General features: G+C 43.0%; 2 long non-coding RNA genes across 2 annotated transcripts in view; both read left to right on the top strand.

Annotated features, from left to right (window-relative positions):
* Window positions 1–2,368, top strand: part of LOC132536779 (uncharacterized) — a 174,620-nt gene extending 172,252 nt beyond the window's left edge. Inside the window, exons 2-3 of the long non-coding RNA XR_009548309.1 lie at window positions 960–1,051; window positions 2,135–2,368. This is a non-coding gene — a long non-coding RNA (uncharacterized LOC132536779). The remainder of the gene's footprint in view (window positions 1–959; window positions 1,052–2,134) is intronic.
* Window positions 2,369–5,127: 2,759 nt separating this feature from the next.
* On the top strand, window positions 5,128–11,152 carry LOC132536780 (uncharacterized). The gene is made up of 3 exons (XR_009548310.1): window positions 5,128–6,046; window positions 9,888–9,959; window positions 11,046–11,152. It is a non-coding gene; the product is annotated as an uncharacterized LOC132536780 (long non-coding RNA).
* Window positions 11,153–17,593: the final 6,441 nt, after the last annotated feature.

The raw sequence follows: 17,593 nt of genomic DNA, 5'->3' as shown, positions 1-17,593 counted from the left end.
TCCTTCCAATATTGAGAGCACAACCAATCATCAGTTAATTCAGCAATAACACCAGCTAATTTTGGTCAATCCAGAGAGAATGGAAAACAAACAAAACATTAATGAAAAAAAATATCTGCAGATTAATCTGTACCAAAACTTGCCCCCCCTTCTAAACAAAGCAAAGACAATTATAGAAATTAACTATCAAACATAAATTCCAGAGATTGAGGAAAAAAGAAAATAGACAAGAAAACTAAGCAAAACCAAACTATTCCCACACAACAGCACCAGCAGAGTCAGGGATTGGTCATGGAAATCAAACATGCAGAAAGCTCCAGCACCCTTCAAAAAAAAAGTGGCTTTTTGTAGTCCAATCAGTAAATTCCATTTTCCTTCAAATGACTCTCCACTGAGATTGGAATCTGACTTAAGGAGCTTAATTCCACAGGAGAGCCTCTTTGTAGCTGGTTCCCTTACCAGAATAAGCCTCTGAAGTAGATGTTGGTTGTGGGGTGGGGTGGAAGGTGGTGTAGAGGAAAAGATAAAAACTCACAGGGCCAACTCCAGGTCTCCTCTCTCCTTTCTAGTATCACATTGCCAGTTTATAAATGGGTTATATGTTCTGCCTGTGATTCCTCTTTGTCCCTTATTCTGTACTTTCTTCCTGGCCTGCAAGTCCTGCTGTCACTTGGAATTCCCAGGTTTAAAGCAGCTTCTTTACTGGTGAGTATGCCAGGTGTTGTCCTCAAGCCTTCATCTTGACTCCACCCTCAATAGCAAACATTTCTTAGCACACTATGAATAATCTAGCATGTCTACAGTCTCATTTTTTTTCCTAAGCACTCTTCAAGTTTAAAAATCTTGATATGTTCATATCAGGTAAACACTTTAAAAGTACTTCTATATAACTAGGCAGCTATTTAAAAGTCATTTTGTATATTAAAGCTTTTACCATTATTTCTCTTGATGGTTTGTAGGTCTGAATAAAGAAGATGAAAAGCAGTTACAAGAACTTGCTGTAGAAGAAAAGCAAACAATCATTCAAAAAATCAGCATGTTATACAATGAGGTATGTGTTGAGAGGTGAACTAACCTCAATTGTGTTACTATAAAATAATACCATACTTGATAGACTATACTTTGGTGTTTAAAATACTTTCCAAACACCACTAAAATGTATGTACATATTTATTAGTGAGGAGGAGAGGGAGAGAGAACCACAGAGTTCCACTCGGGAATATGAGGTGCTGGACACCAAGCTTAGGACCTCATGATTGGGAGTCCAACACTTGATCTACTGTACCACCTGCTGAGCCATACCAAGCACCATTTTGTTTGGTTAAGTCTTCACTTAAAATAGGCCGATAAGCTGAGTCTAGTGCTATAGTTTGGCACAGAATCAGACCGAAAAGATTGTGATATAAATGTAAAGCAAACCTTTCACCCCAAGCAAAAATAATACAAAAGTAAATCCATTAGAGTCCTATGCCAGAGAATGCATACTGTTGAGGAAGCTTAAGTCATCATGGGGTAGAAGAAGGGGGACTAGTTTATGATGACTGTGTTAAAAAATGGGAAATTAGTAGAGTTGGTTAATAGGAAGTTTTTGCCTGCAGCTTGATGAAGGACCTATCTAAAAGGCCATGGAAAACATAGTAGGTGGCACCATGTTCTCTGTCATGATGTGCCATCTTGCTGCCCTCAGTCTTACTATGGGAATACAGTAGAAGGGCATTGTGACAAGTTGAGTGGGACCAGGGGGCAGTATCAGTTATTATGATCCCTTCTTTACTTATTTATTTGTTTATTATGACTTATTTTAGACAGAGACAGATCCAGGGAGAGTGAGAGGAAGAGACCAAAGCACTAAAAGTGAAGCTTCCTTCAGTGTGGTGGGGGCTGGACTTGAACCTTTACCATACATATGGCAAAGCAGCACACTGTCTAAGTGAACTATTTCACTGGCCCTGTTATCACTAATTTAGCCTAATAATTAAAGGCAGAGAATATCATGTCTTTTAAAAATATTTTATTCATCTCTCTATTTTGGATAGAGGCAGAGAGAAATTGAGAGGGGAAGAGGTTATAAAGTGAGTGAGTGAGAGAGACTCACTGATTCACTAATGAAGTTCTCCTCTCCCCACCCCCACAGGTGGTACCAGGGGCTTGAACCCAGGCCCTTGCACATAGTTTCATATGCACTTTGCGTGGCACATCACCACCAGGCTGCTGACAATATTATTTCTTGCAGAGATGGAATATTTACAAAATTGCCAGCAAAGGCATGTATTCTATATATACATTGATTTTTATAAATTACGTATATGATAAACCGATACTTTGAATTTGATTTGAATGACTTCTAGATGTAATAAAATTGCTTGTGCCCCCCTGTTGGTATGCTTCTAAAAACCCCTTCTGTTTCATTAGTTTAATCCCCCCCCCCCCCCCCCCCCCGCTTAACACTATTCTATTTACATAACCACTTCATTCTATTTACATAACCTCTGTTAACAAGCACCACCTTCCCTCCAGGGCATTGGTGTTTTAGTGGTAGAATTCTCACCTGCTCCGCCCCCTCTCCTTGTCATACCCTGATTTTCACCAGGCACTTTTCTCTCCACCCTCTCTGCATCACATCCTGTTCCCACCCTACTGGGCTAGTATATTTATAAGGACAAGATTGTAGTTTTTAGTTTAGCTTAGCTTGGTATAGACTGCGCTGCGTCCTGCATGAATAAAGAGATACTGTGTACAACCCAGCCATGAGTTCTGGGTCATCTGTTACCCGCCTGTGAAGCCAGCCCGGCGAAAACAACACCCCCCCTTTTAAACTAAGAGAAAAGTTCATTACTTTCCTTATTAGAAAGCTACTCATTTTTCTTGCCACTGCCCTGGAACAGATTGAATCAGATCTTGGAAATCTTCAACATAGTCTAAACAGAGTGACTCTACCAAGAAGACAGGGTACAGCTTGTGTCTATTGTCATTTATGATGAAGAGAGGATACACACATGTGAAAGCTCCTTTTCTCCAAACACAGATTTTTTCCTTCCATTTTATTTAATAGGACAGACAAAAATTGAGAGGAAAGGGGATATAGAAAGGGCGAAAGATGGACAACTGTAGACCTGCTTTGCCACTTGTTAAGCATTACCCCCTGCAGGTGGAGAGTGGGGGCTAGAACCTGGATTCTTTTTAAATTTCATTTAATTTAATTTATTCATTTTTGTTGCCATTGTTGTTTTATTGTTGTTTTATTGTCGTTGTTGTTGTTATTGTTGTCATCATTGTTGGATAGGACAGAGAGAAATGGAGAGAGGAGGGGAAGACAGGGGGAGAGAAAGATAGACACCTGCAGACCTGCTTCACTGCCTGTGAAACAACTCTCCTGCAGGTATGGAGCCTGGGACTCGAACAGGGATCCTTATGCCTGTCCTTGGACTTTGCACCACCTGCACTTAACCCACTGCGCTACAGCCTGACTCCCAGAACCTGGACCCCTGACCGCGACATCCATCGGACCCTGCGCCAAGGCACCACTCCGCAACGTGCCTGGGCGGCCTGCTCCCTTGGATCTATAGTGCCTGCACCCACCCGGAGCCCCCTAGAGCCCCGCCCTGTAGCCTGGAGCTGCCCGGGAGTCCTTCTTCCCAGCTCTGTCAGGTGCAGCGCCATGGAGCCCCGCGGCCCGCCCCCTGAGGCCCTGCGGCCCCCCACGCTGCCTTGCGCTGCTGGTGGTGCCACATGCAGAAGCCCTAGCTGGGGCCCAGACCCTTGTAGGGCCCCCGGGGTGGAAGTACTGCTGGGGACTCCCGACTGTTCTGTGTGGGACAGTCTTGGCCAGGTCCATCTTGCTGGGGCCCATCTACTGGGACTCCTCCAATTCCAAGTAAGTGGCCCCTGGGGCCCGGCGGCCTTGGCAGCTCAGGAGTCCCATGCCTAGGAAGGTACTGGGTGGAGGGAGGGGCGAAGTCGGGGTGCAGCTGCAGAGGGGGCGCCAGCCTTTGGACCCGCGCCCCTGGGTCAGGCGTACCCCGGAGAGGTAGCTGCGCCCCCCCCCAGGACCCAGCTGCCTTGGCCTGGCGCTCTAGGCGGGACGCTCCCTGGCATTGCAGTGGTGAGCACCCGGTAGGGGCGCACGCACCCCGGAGAGGTGGGCGCGAGTCCCCAGACCCTGCACCCCTGGCAGGGACACCCTGGAAGGGTGGCTGCGCGCCCCCAGATCAGGCTGCTTTTGGCTTCCTCCAGTGCAAGGGCAGGGACCCCGCTGGAGAGTCAGGGAGGCCAGCTTTCACTTTCCTTTCCTCCCTGCCAGGAGAGAAGGGTCCTCCGGTCTCTGGGCTTCGCCCGCCCAGTGTGTCCCTGCAGGCGGCTCCAAAAAGCCCCCAGGGTGAGGACTCGCCCGCGCAGTTGGAGGTCTGGACGTGAGCCCCCTGCCCACCCCAAACCCCCACACCTTTGCACCCCGGGCAGGAGGGGACCCCGGAACCCACCGGCCTGCGGGGGCTTTCGGAGCAGCCAGGCCAGGAGAACTTTCCGCGCGCCCCCGCCCACCCGAAATGTGCACCCGCTGTCCTTCCTTTCGGTGTGGCCCACGATGAAGTCCTGGGGGGCAGCTGTTTGGAATCATGAACCCCGAGTTTGGCCTGGGGCAACATGGCAAGCCGGGCTCCCAGACTAGGGTGAAGGCCGGGATGCAGGGTGCGGGTCCAGGTTGGGGGTCTCCTCGCACTTCTAGAACTGGAATGTTTCCTCTTTCTCTCTGTTTCTCTCTCTCTCTCTGTTTCTCTCTCTCTCTGTTTCTCTCTCTCTCTCACTCTCTGAAGAGACATGGATTTCAGTCCCTCCCGTTGCCTGCCCGTGGTGTACACTTGCAGTGTTGAGGATCAGACCCCCAGCCACATGCTATATAAAGCATGTGCTTTACCCCCTGAGCCATCTTCTGGTTCTGAGTTTGATCCCTGGCATTGCATGTACCAGAAGGATGCTCTCATTCTCTCTCATGAATAAAAATGTTATGTTATGTATGTTATGTTATGTTACCTTATGTTACGTTATGTTTTTAAGAAACATGTCTCTTCTTAAGAAACAGACAACCTGCACCTAGATTTAGTCTGGTAACTGGACTCAACAGTAGGCCAGGTCCACTTAAAATCCAGAATCAACAAATTTAGAACCAAGGCAAAGGAGAAAACAGTCACTACAATATTTTTTAAGACACTGAGTAGATTTTTTTTGCATTGGTCTCTCTATATAAAATTATTTTCAACATCTCTGTATTTATGATTGTAGTGGGTCAAGCTGACTTGGTTCTCCTTGAGCTAGACAATGTGTGTGTCAACATTTGGGCTACAATATCCTGCTATGTGTTGATCTTTGAAAGTAAGAGAATGTGCTGGGATGGGATGGGGAGGCAGAACTTGGAGCAAGAAGCATCATCATTCAGGCTTCACATAGGAAACACCTCAAGATATCAGTATCAGAGCAACCCTTTACAAGTATTTGTCAAGATTTATTTTACTTATTTATTGAAATAAAGCAGAGAAACTGAGATGGAAGGGGGAGGTAGAGAGAAAGACACCTGGCAGCACTGCTTAAGCGCTTGTGAAGCTTTCTCTTTGCAGGTGACTCGACATATTACCATCTTAAGCTAGGTATCATTTCTTTCTTTTTCTTTTTAATTTCTTTATGGAGGAATTAATGTTTTACATTCCACATTAAATACAATAGTTTGTACATGCATAACAATTCCCAGTTTTCCATATAACAATCTAGGTATCATTTCTAAAGCCTGTTAAATCTAAAATGTCTTAACTTTTTGTAATAATTTCCTGATTCACGTTTCCCTGTCTTAAACATCTTGGTTCTGTTTAAATTTGCCTTGTGGGAACTCCCATCTGTCTCTGATCTTGGTAATTTTACAGGGCTTTTAGTTGAATGCCAGCAGTAACGCTCCCAGTTAAAAAATAAAGAAATCGCTCTGTGTGTGCTTCGAGCTAGGCTTTACCAGAAGATTATCGAGAAAGACAGGTGTCAACAGCAAAATGCCAGAAGACTGCAGGTAATATATATATACATTAAAAAAAGAAAAAGAAAGAAAGGTGGGGGTGAGGTGGTATCGCTGTGGGTTAAGCACAGGTGGCGCAAAGTACAAGGACTGGCATATGGATCCAGTTTCGAGCCCCCGGCTCCCCACCTGCAGGGAGTCACTTCACAAGTGGTGAAGCATGTATACAGGTGTCTGTCTTTCTCTCCCCCTCTGTCTTCCAGTCCTCTCTCAATTTCTCTCTGTCTTATCCAAGAACGACATCAGTAACAACAACAATAATAACCATAACAAAGATAAAACAACAAGGGCAACAAAAGGGAAAGGAAAAAATATATTTATTTTATTTTTATTTTGTCTTTATTTATTGGGTAGAGACGGCCAGAAATCAAGAGGGAAGGGTGTGATAGAGAGGGAGCAAGACAGAGAGACACCTGCAGCACTGCTTCACCCCTTGCAAAACTTTCCCCCTGCAGGTGGGGACCAGGGGCTTGAACTTGGTTCCTTGCGCATTGTCATAAGTGAGCTCAAACAGGTGCACCACCACCCAGCCCCAAGATTTATTTATTAATTTGAAGGAGTGAGGGAAGAACCAGAGCATCGCTCTGGCCTATGCTATGCCAGAGATTAAACTCAGAACTTCGTGCTTGAGAGTCCAATGCCTCTCACTGTGCCACCTCTCAGGACACTGCAGATAAGATTTATTTAGTAGAATCACTTAACAAGTGTTCGAAGAGTCACTCTGCACATGCCTTACATGTGGGAGCCCCTGGGCTTGATTCCTGGCACCAGTGAACAGTAACACAGACACAGCAAGTGAAGTTTCATGGATGGTAGAGTTGTGCTTAGGCCATATCTCAAAATCACAAGCATTGAACTGAGAGGTAGCTTAGTGGTAAATTGCATACTGCACATGCATGAGGCCCTAAGTTTGATCCCCAGCATACAGAAGTTCTGAGTGGTGTTCCATCCATAAAAATAAATAAATGAAAGGGTCCAGAGCTTGCTCACCCAGTAGAGTGCACATCACTTCACCATGCTTGCAGACCTGGTGTTGACCGGGTGCTTTACCACTGGTGAAGCTTCCTCTACCCCCTGCAGCTGTTCAAGCCCCTGGTCCCTTATGTACTCTAATTTGTGTGCTTAACCAGATGCACCACTGCAGGCCCCCTGTATATTTTATTCATTTATTATTTTCTGGATAGAAATTGAGAGGGAACAGAAGATGTAGAGGGGGAGACAAAGAGAGACACCTGCAGCGCTGCCTCACCACTTGTGAAGCTTCTCTTCAGCTGTTTGGATCTTGGGCTTGAACCTTAGTCCTTGCACATTGTAACATGTGCACTCCACTGCTTACACCACCGCCCGGACCCCATTTTTTTTTATTTTAATTTTAGAAGTAGAAAACATCTGTTGTCAATAGTAGAATTATGTAAGTATGAAACTCTGGTGTACTAAAATACATCAATATACTCATCTTTTTTTAAAGGTCACTTTGTGAGTGCACATATTATAGTGTGAGAGGACCAAGGTTCAAGCTTCTGATTCCCACTTGCAGGGGGAAGCTTCACAAGCAGTGAAACACTACTTAATGTGTCTCACTTTCTTTTTCACTCTATCTCCCCTTTCCATCTCTATTTCTTTGTCTTACCAAGTAAAAAGAAAAAAAAACTTTTTAAAAGCTTTATTTTAAAATGTTTTTTCATTATTCTTGACCAAGTAAAAATATCTCAGGGCATATAGAAAATACACTCCATTGTGAATAAGAAATAACTTGAATGTTTACACTCTCAGTGTCTGTGCCAGAAGGGGTTTGCTAAGAAGTAGTGGTTTGGAAATGCGAATTCCTAGCTTCCAAGTCTACCTACTGATGCTCCTCTGCAATCTGAGACCATAGCAGACAAGGGATTAATATATCATTTGCACTGTCACTTACACTACTGCAGGCTAAAACAAGGGTAGGCAAAGTGGAAATGACAAAAGTAGGGTAAAACTAAGATACTTAAATCAAAGTGACTAGTGACAGTTATTATAATGCTTACTGTTATGGAACCCACTTTTCCTAAAATGCTACAAGGTTTACTGCAAATAACTCAAAAACATGGCTATTTTGGGCTTCCACATTCTCTTTCAACCCCACTCAGGCTTTACTTTTTAAAAAAGATTTATTTGTGAGAGAAATAGGGGGTAGGAAGAAGGAGAACCACAGCATCACTCTGACACATCCGATGACAGAGATCAAACTTGAGACCTCACACATAGGAACCCCAAAGCTTTATCCACTGCACAACCTCCCAGACAGTGGCAGCCTTTATTTTTTTATAATTTAAAATATTATGATACTTTGCTTACTTAAAAGGCAAAAGATTTATACAGTCTGAAGAGAACAAGAATATACATACTCTGCTTATTTAACTGATAACATACACTTTAGTAGAACTTACATATTTGAATAACACTACATACATTCGTAATTCAAAATCTAGGAAATATAGAAAAAGGTAGTGGGGGAAAAACCCTTTCCTGCCCATTGACCTTAGACTCTATCAGTAGAAAATATTACAGTAGTTGTTGTTTTTTTAATTAGTTAATTTTTCCTTTTTTGTTGCCCATGTTTAACATATTTGTGGTTATTGATGCTGTTGTTGTTGGATAAGACAGAGAGAAATGGAGAGAGGAGGGGAAGACAGAGATGGGGAAAGACAGATACCCGCAGACCTGCTTTACTACTTGTGAAGTGACTTTCATGTAGGTGGGGAGCTGGGGACCAGAACCAGGATCCTTCCACTGGTCTTTGCACTTTGCAGTATGGTTTTGGCAGAGCTATTTATTTCTGAACCCACAGGGAGTTGTAATAAATTTTTGTAATAATATTTTTAATTTTCAAACTTGAAAGTACCTTAATTTCCATTAAAAATTCCATAAAAATGACCTTTAAACCAATTTTCTCTTTAGACAGTTATGATACAAATCCTGAATAGAAACAGCTTGAGAAAGAAGTTTGACTTAAGTCATTTGTAAACTTGCTGGAGAAGGGACTGGTGTGGGTAAAATAATTTTTTATTATTTTTATTTCATGAACTACAGAAGGGGTAGAGGGGCACAGAAGCAGCACTCTAGCATATGCAGTGCTTGGGATTGGACTCAGGACCTAAAATTTAGAAGCTCTGATTTCTTGTATCGTGCAACCTACCCATCTTCAGAGATAGTTTTCTTCTGTTTTGTCCTAAAGATCTTATTTATTCATTAATGAGAGAGAGAGGAGCAGGGAGGATCAGCACGTTACTCTGGTATATGTGGCACTGGGAATTAAACTTGGTCCCTCATGCCGGAGAATCCTGTGCTTTATCCACTCTACCTCCTCCTCCCAGACCACTGATAATTTGGCTTTGATTAGAATTGGAACTACTGAAGAAGCACTCTCGCAGCGGGTTAAGCACACATGGTAGGAAGCACAAGGATGGGGATTGGGATCCCGGTTTAAGCTCCCCACCTGCAGGGATGTCACTTCACAAGTGGTGATGCAGGTCTGCAGGTGTCTTTCTCTCCCACTCTTTGTCTCCCCCCCACCCTCGATTTCTCTGTCCTATCCAGCAACAATGATAAACAAAAAAGGGGGGAATGGCCTCCAGGAGCAGTGGATTGGTAGTGCAGGAGGCAAAGAAAAAGAAACACTCTTACTCCATAAGTAAAACTGAGATAACAAGAGTCTTAAACAATTAAGTTCCTTCCATTCTTGCTCCTTGTTAATTGTATGTGCCTGACCTTCAGAAATAGAAATCCTTTGTAGTAAAGATCCATTGTTGTAAAGATAGTAATTATGTTAAGATGAGAATTCCTTTCTGTCACTGCACAGGTTGGAACAAGAGCCCAGTCAGAAAGAATTCGGACCTACAATTTTACCCAGAATAGAGTCACTGACCACAGGGTAGGATATGAAGTCCAAGATATTAAGGTAATATTACTGAATGTGCTTACTGTATCTTTGATTTATTAAGGAATCAAATTTCAGGGCCTGCTGGTAGCACAATGGGTTAAGTGCACATGGCGCAAAGTGCAAGGACCAGTGTAAGGATCCTGGTTGGAGCCCCTGGCTCCCCACCTGCAGGGGGTTGCTTCACAGCCTGTGAAGCAGGTCTGCAGGTATCTATCTTTCTCTCCCTCTTTCTGTCTTCCCCTCCATGATAAAAAAAAAGCTTTGGCACCAACTCTCTCTCCCTCTCTCTCCCTGTGTATTTGTCTGTCTGTTTGCCTCTCTGTTTTTATGTCTCTATCTTAAGAAGAAAGATTTTGTACACCAAGAATGAAAATTGCATAAAATCCCTTTTAGCAGGATGACTCTTACTTTATAAACACCTAGTTTACTGGGGGTTTTTTTGTTGTTGTTGTTGTCAATAATATTTTTACTTCACTGAAACCTGAGGAAACTGTACTTGAATCTTGCTTTAATAGATGTAGAAAGATGAAGTTGCATTAACTTGTTTAATCATATCCATTTGACCCCCCCCAAAATAATAAAATAGACCATCTATATGATATGATGAGTCACAGAAAATCAGAGTCTCCACCAGGGCATATCTATCTTGATTAACAGGAGAACTGAGCCTGACAGTCCTTCTCTGGATGAGACTCCTTTTGTGAATGTCTGTGTCCTGGAATCACTACTGTAAGATTGCACATAGGCTCTATTCCATCAAGGAAAAGAGCATTCTTGCCGAAGTTTTTATAAGGGACTATATTTGGGTTCCATTTTAGAAGTCTTCAAATGGGTCTCAGGTAGGAAAACCAGAGTGCATGTATCAACTCATCTATAAACAAATATTCCCATGTTGATATAGGAGAATTCCCTGCTGTATTAAATAGGAGTTTGCTGTCCTATACTGTCTGTCCTACTGAGCCTCAGTAGGAAGTGGACCTGCCCCGTATTAGCTGTCCTCCATCCTCTCCAAGCCTCTACTGAGCAGCCAGGAACCTCCTCCTCTGCTCCTCCCAAAGCTCAATGTCTTGTTCACAGGTGTCCTTGCTGGTGGGAGAGGCCCCTGGATGGGCTTCCATGGGGTCACCCCTGAGAGCCCTGATAGATGAACAGATCTTCTCCATCATGTATCACCAAGAAGCTACCTGGCAGCAATCCCAGTTCATGCAGATGTTCGTGGCTGCTGGTGGGAGAGGCCCCTGGATGGGATTCCATGGTGTCACCCCTGAGAGCCCTGATAGATGAACAGATCTTCTCCATCATGTATCACCAAGAAGCCACCTGGCAGCAATCCCAGTTCATGCAGATGCTCATGGCCCTGGTGATATTGCGGGGCCTGTCCATGCTGGCTGGCTCTGGGCGCAGCTCAGTGCCCCCCATCTATGCTGGTCTGTAGGGGCCAGGGCGCCCACAGTGGACCACAGGACAGCAGCATGGCCCCTTCGTCACCCTAGTTACAACATCTTCACTGGAGTGACTGGCCCCATGATATGTGTCACTATCCCCTAGAGATGCCTGCTAGCCATATGCTGCTGGGCATTTCAGTGTTTCTTTTCCATTTCTTTTTTTTTTTAGTAATTGTTTTATATTTTATCTTTTGTTGCCCTTTTTTATTGTTGCAGTTATTAGTATTGTTGTTGTCTTTGTTAGACAGGACAGAGAGAAATAGAGAGAGGAATGGAAGACAGATGGGGAGAGGAAGACAACTGTAGATCTGCCTTACTGCCTGTGAATCAACTCCCTATAGTCTGGGAGCTGCGGGCTCAAACTGGGAACATTCAGCAGATCCTTGCATTTTGCCCCACTTGGCTTAACCTGCTAAGCTACTGACCAGTTCCCTTTTCCCCCTTTAAAAAATTATTTATTCCCTTTTGTTGCCCTTGTTTTGTTGTAATTATCATTATTTTTTTAAATATCTATTTATTCCCTTTTGTTGTCCTTTGTTTTTTATTATTGTAGTTATTATTGTTTTGTTGGATGGGACAGAGAGAAATGGAGAGAGGAGGGGAAGAAAGAGAGGGGGAGAGAAAGATAGACACCTGCAGACCTGCTTCACCACTTGTGAAGCGACTCCCCAACAGGTGGGGAGCCGGGGGCTCAAACCGAGATCTTCACGGGGACCCTTCTGCTTGTGCACTGTGCTTAATCTGCTGCACTACCACCCGAATCCCCTGGTGTAGTTGTTGTTGTTACTGATGTCCTCATTGTTAGATAGGACAGAGAGAAATGAGGAGAGGAGGGGAAGACAGAGAGGGGAGAGAAAGATAGACACCTACAGACCTGCTTCACTGATTGTGAAGCAACTCCCCTACAGGTGGGAAGCCAGGGGCTCCAACCTGGATCATTACCCCCATCCTTGCACTTTGAGCCATGGGCACATAATCAGCTGCACTACCACCCAAGTCTCCTCTTTTCCCTTTCTATATGCACTGAGTATGTGCTTGTCTCTGAAGGTCATGTATACCCTATGAGTTTTAGTCTTTTTTTTTTTTTTTGCCTCTAATGTTAGCATTGGGGCTTGGTGGGAGCACTATAAATACACTGCTCCTAAAGGCTATTTTTACCATTCCATTGCCCTTGTTGTTGTTGTTATTGTTGTTACAGCTGTTGTTGTTGTTGTTGGATAGGACAGAGAGAAACTGAGAGAGGACAGGAAGAAGAGAGGGCAAGAGAAAAATAGACACCTGCAGAACTGCTTCACTGCTAGTGAAGCAACCCCCCACATACACAGGTGAGGTGCTGGGGGCTCAAACTGGGATCTTTATGCCCGTACTAGTGCTTTGAGCCATGTGTGCTTTACCCGCTGTGTACCGCCCAGCCCCCCCGGTATTTGCCTTTAATGACTTTGATGTACCTTACTAATAATGAGACTATTTCTCATATAGACCCAGAATAATAATACTTTGATCAATCTTTTCAGGAAGCATTTCTTTAGATTATGTTCAGAGTTATATTTCTCTTTTTAAATATTTTTCATGAAATGCTGATTTATATATATATGGAGATGGAGATAGAGGCAGAGGCAGGGATAGAGAGACAGAGAGACAGCGTCCCAGCATATACAGAACCCATCTTGCTAGGATGATCCCCTAATCTCTCTGCCCTCTCTCCATCCCAGGAGATGTCCTCATCCCTACTCCCCGCCTGTCTGGGACCCTCTGTCTAGTAATTGCTACCTCTGTTTTTTGCCTAGTTAACATGAATTTTAGATCATTTGAGAGTTGGTCTCTACTCTTGAAAGTTGCTCAAACTTTCAAGGTGTTTACTCCTCCCCCCTACATTAAGGAACACTTTAACTTCTATGTGGATAAAATACATTTCCTTGGAAGAAAATATGTGAAACTCTGATCTGCATCTAAAGTTGATTTACGAAGTGCTGAATTTGCTAGACTATGTCTCCCATTTACAAGGAAACAGTCATTGTGCAAGAAGAAATACAGTGTTGACAATAGTGTTTTAAAGATATATTGTTCTTATGCACTCAGTCAGAGAGTTACTGAAATCAGCAATGTTTACTCTCAAACCATAGTCAAATCCGTGGACTAAGATAATTTATATTTTTACTTGATTCATTCTTTGTGAACCTTAGGGAAGCTAAAGACAAGTTTTCTCTGCCTCCAGGATTATTGCTGGGGCTCTGTGCCTGCACTATTAATTCACTGCTCCTGGAGGCTAAAACTGCTAAAACTGTTTTTAAAAGATCAAAGGCATAAAGGGGGAAAATGACAGTTATAACTAAATATTTTTGAAGATTTGTATTAGGGATTTAGTAATGTTTTATAAGATTATAAAATGCACAGCCGTAATTCCACACCAAACCCACTGCCAAATTTCTGTACTGCTGTTCACAAGAGGAACCACCATAGTTTCCACAAAATCAGAAGTCAGCTTGGCTGATGCTGTTTCTTTCACTTTTTTCCAAGTTCTTTTGTTTCAGTTTTCTATATTCCTTGTCCAAAAGGACATGGTATTATCTCTTTTTTTAAATTACAAAATGTTTTCCTATTCAGTATATACCTGAAATTATTATTATTACCAAAAAGTTTATCACTGGTGTGGTAGTATGAGTAATGGTCATTTTTTTCGGTTTTATGTGTTAGAACACAGAGGAAATTAAGAGGCAAGTGGGAAGAAAAAAGGGAGGGGGACAGGTGTAGTGGGTTAAGAGCACATGGCAGGAAGTTTATGGACCAGTGTAGGAATTCATGTTGGAGCCACATAGTCCCCACCTGCAGAGCGATCACTTTACAAGGGGATGAAGCAGGCCTGCAGGTGTCTTATCTTTCTCTCCCCCTCTCTGTCTTCCCCTCCTCTCAATTTCTCTGTCCTGTCCAACAACGACAGAAATAACAATGAATAATAACTACAACAAAGATAAATAACAAAGACAACAAAAAGGAAAAATAGCCTCCAGGAGCAGTTGATTTGTAGTATAGGCACTGATCGCCAGCCATTACCCTGGGGGGGATTAAATAAAAAGAAAAAAGAGAGAGAGGGACTTTTAAACCTACTTCACCACTCATTAAACATCCTCCCTGCTGCTGGAGAGCAGGGGCTTTTACCCAGGTCCCTGTGTATGGTAAGAGCAGTCTCAGCTGTGTGCATCACCAGCCATGCCCCATTCTAACATGGTTATCTAGATGTCTGTGTTTAGGTTGCAACCATATTTTGACTTACCAACTATATAGCCATATAAACATAGCTGTGCATATGTCTTGGGACTAGCATACAATTTAATATTAGAAATTAAAGTACATATATATGTTTTTAACAGATTATTATTGGACAGGGCAGAGAGAAATTTAGAAGGGAGGGGGAGGTGGAGAAGGTGAGAGACAGAGAGGTACCTGCAGCCCTGCTTCACCACTCTTGAAGCTTTCTCCACCTTAGGCGGAGATCAGAGGCTTGAACCTGGGTCATTGGGAGCTATAACATGTGCGCTCAACCAGGTGTGTCACTGCCTGGAGCCTAAAAAAACTATATTTTTATATGTTTTTAAAATATTTTTATTAATATTTCTTTATTGCCTTTTTTGCCCTTGTTGTTTTATTGCTGTAGTTATTACTGATGTAGTCATTGTTGGACAGAACAGAGAGATATGGAGAGAGGAGGGAAAGACAGAGTGGGAGAGAAAGATAGACACCTGCAGACCTGATTCACCGTCTGTGAAGCGAACCCACTGCAGGTGGGGAGCCGGGGGCTCGAACCGGGATCCAGATGCCAGTCCTTGTGCTTTGCGTCACGTGCACTTAGCCCGATGCACTACCACCTGACTCCCAATTTTTTATATTTTTAATGAGAGAGATACAAAAAGAGAAAGATCAGAGCACTGCTCAGCTCCGGGTTATGGTGGAGCTGAAAATTAATCCTGGGACTTCAGAGCCTCAGGCATGGAAGCCTTTGACATACAGAACCATTATGCCGGCTTCCCAGCAGGGACAGTGGAAGATAAGGAAGTTAGATGAGTGTCATCCCTGGAGACAATCTGAGTATTCAAGACTATGGGAAGTTCTTAAAAATTGAGAAAAGTGGGCACTTTGTGTGTCACCCAGTAGAGCACTTAAGTTGCTGTGTTGGTGACCCGGGTTCCAACTCCAGTCCCCACCTGCAAGTTGGGGATGGGGGAAAGTTTTAGAAATAGTAGAACAGTTCTGCACCTCGATTCTTCATCTTTGTCTCTACATACATTCAAAATTAATAAAATAAAGACAGCTGATGATGTTAGAGTCCTGTAGCTAATAATAAAAATAACATAAATAATATATTTATTGTATATGAATAAAATAAATAAAAATTAAATTAAATTAAGACAGCTGATAATGATGATAGAGTCCTATAGCTAATGAGCAGGAGCCATAGCATTAGCAACAACAATGAAACAACAAGAAGAAAATGACACATGGGCCTTTAGAGTTTTTCAAATATTATGAATAGGGTACAGAAAAAGTACAGGTAGTCAATAAATACACAAAAATATTACACTTGTTCACTTACTTTCAGGAAGGTGCAAAAGAAACTAATAATGTTGATTGTATTTATAAGTAGCATCAAAAATGTGGGTCACTATTGAAAAATATAAAAGAAAATTCCTGTGCTCAGTCATTTGGAACTGACTGAAATAATTGTTTCCATCTTTGTTTTAAAAAATATGTTTATGGTGCATTTTAAAAATTGTATTTATATATTTATTTCCCTTTTGTTGCCCTTATTGTTTTTATTGTTGTTGTAATTTTTGTTGTCGTCATTGTTAGGATAGAGAGAAAAGGAGAGAAGAGGGGAAGACAGAGAGGGCGACAGAAAGACACCTGCAGACTTGCTTCACTGCCTGTGAAGTGACTCCACTGCAGGTGGGGAGCTGGGGTATAGAACCAGGATCCTTATGCCAGTCCTTGCATTTCACAACATGTGCCCTTAACCCATTGCAACTCCCTGTTACTATTTTTTGTATTGCCTTTTGGAGAGTTTAAACTTTTTAAAATTTATTTATTCCCCTTATTGCCCTTGTTTAGTTATTGTAGTTATTATTGTGGTTGACGTTGTTGGATAGGAATAAATAGAGATAGGAGGGGAAGACAGAGACAGGAAGGGAAAGATAGACACCTGCAGACCTGCTTCACTACTTGTGAATCGACTCCCCTGCAGCTGGGGAGCTGGTGGCTCTAACTGGGTTCCTCACCCTGGTCCTTCTGCTTAGTGCCACCTATGCCGTACTGCAGCCCGTCTCTTGACCTTAAACTTTTATAATTTTCAGGTGTGGTCATAGTGTACAAAGATTTTCATTTTTTTTAATTTGACAAAAGCATACTCTGATATTTTAGAAAATTTGTGCTTTTTATTTTGGAAAATGTGGACTTGCTTGTTTAAAAATGTCACTTCTCTTTGAAAGGACATTGGGTGTTATAGTTTCTAAAGTTCTTAGTAGGCAGTGTAGTACTAAGTTTTCCAAAAAAGAGAAAGGGCAGTCAGGTTGAACAGTGACCTTCATTTCCCCAGGATGCCAGTTTTGACCTGTGACCTTCTGACCTGCATGTGGTACACAGATCCCAGTGTCAGCATAATGAGTGGCTATTCCATGACCATTTGTCCCCACACTTGGTGACTGTCTGGGAAGTGCTGGGCTAAGGAGTCTTTAAAAGGCTAGTAGCTGAGTGTCACCTTGAACTTTGCAGTGAAATGTGCTGATCACAGTAACAGCCATCCAGAAGTCCGAAGTTCGCCATCTTTAGTCTCTGCTACTGTCACCTCCTGGCTGACTGCAGATTCAGCCATGTCCTTGCTCTGGCTCATGGAACATGGACAAATGGGAAGCAGGCAGAGACCTCAGTGGCTGTCTGGCTATGGTATGGGAGCCCTTCTTCTGGTACTGAAGAAGCTAGGTGCCACCATGTGGAGGCTTGGGGAACAGGCAACAAACAGAAAATAGATCCAGTTGAGCAGTTAGCTGCCTGCAGACACATGGGACCTCAGCTAATAAAGTGCTGCCCAGAGGAGCCCACCTAGGTTTCATCTGAGCCCCGAGCAAAGAGAGGGGTCATATAAGGCACAGAGTCAGGGAGTGATATTTATTATAGCAATACAATCAACAA

Source organism: Erinaceus europaeus, chromosome 2 (genome assembly GCF_950295315.1).
Source record: "Erinaceus europaeus chromosome 2, mEriEur2.1, whole genome shotgun sequence".
NCBI lineage: Eukaryota > Metazoa > Chordata > Mammalia > Eulipotyphla > Erinaceidae > Erinaceus > Erinaceus europaeus.
Note: the sequence above shows the minus strand (reverse complement) of the source record. Positions and strands in the feature narration are given on the sequence as shown.